Source organism: Nannospalax galili, unplaced genomic scaffold (genome assembly GCF_000622305.1).
Source record: "Nannospalax galili isolate Female #2095 unplaced genomic scaffold, S.galili_v1.0 scaffold463, whole genome shotgun sequence".
Classification (NCBI taxonomy): domain Eukaryota; kingdom Metazoa; phylum Chordata; class Mammalia; order Rodentia; family Spalacidae; genus Nannospalax; species Nannospalax galili.
In genome coordinates, this window is record NW_008349529.1 from 2,271,468 (window position 1) to 2,272,156 (window position 689).

Sequence of the window (689 nt, forward strand, 5' to 3'; positions counted from 1 at the left end):
AGAAAGGCCATTTGAAGAACACTGCCCTGGGCCAGGCTCCTTCACCGTGAGAGGAAACTGCTGCTCTCGGTTACTTCACCAGAGCTTTCCCCAGCACAAAGGACTTCATCAACTGCTTGGGGGCGTTGGCGATGGAATTACAGTTAGCATTAGGAGGCCCCGCTAAGGGCTCCCCAGTCATCCGCTGGGGTCGGAAACCGGGCGCGCCAGAGGACGCTGACACGCGATTCTGCCCACCAGCGGCCAGCGGGCGAAAAAGACACCGAAGGGAACCCGGGAGCTCAAGCCCGCGGTGGGACCCCGTGGGCCAGACCGACGCTCACTGTAAGCCGGGGGTCCGGGCTAGCTAGGCCGACGGCGAGGACCGGCCCGCGGAGAGCCCGCCCCTGGGGCCGCCCTGAGCTTCGGCTCCGCCCCTTCCCGGGCTGCGCTCCGATGCGCCCCGCCCGCGGGCGGAAGCGACAGCGAGGCTGAACGCCTGACGTCAAGGCGACACCGCCAAACCTCGCCCAGAGTCAGGCGTGGAGAGCAGCCCGAGCGGCGGCAGCGGCGGTAGCGGCAAGGACCGCCGTGGCGCCCGGAGCAGCGACCCGAAGGGAGCGCGGGGCGACGGCCGCTGCGGGGACCCGGTGACAGCGCGAGAGGTTGGCGGAGTGCGTGCGTGCGTGGCTGCCGCGGGCCGGCGGGGC

At 70.1% G+C, this 689-nt stretch overlaps 1 protein-coding gene across 3 annotated transcripts in view; it reads left to right on the forward strand.

Annotated features, from left to right (window-relative positions):
- The first annotated feature begins 465 nt into the window (after window positions 1–465).
- The window catches only part of Rap1b (RAP1B, member of RAS oncogene family), a 36,049-nt gene continuing 35,825 nt past the window's right edge, over window positions 466–689 (forward strand). The window contains exon 1 of one of the 3 annotated variants that reach the window (XM_008846967.2): window positions 466–644. The gene's annotated coding sequence lies outside the window, so the exon portion shown is untranslated. Of the gene's footprint in view, window positions 662–689 lie in introns of all 3 variants that reach the window. The other 2 variants (XM_029570335.1, XM_029570334.1) reach the window with 2 other exon arrangements.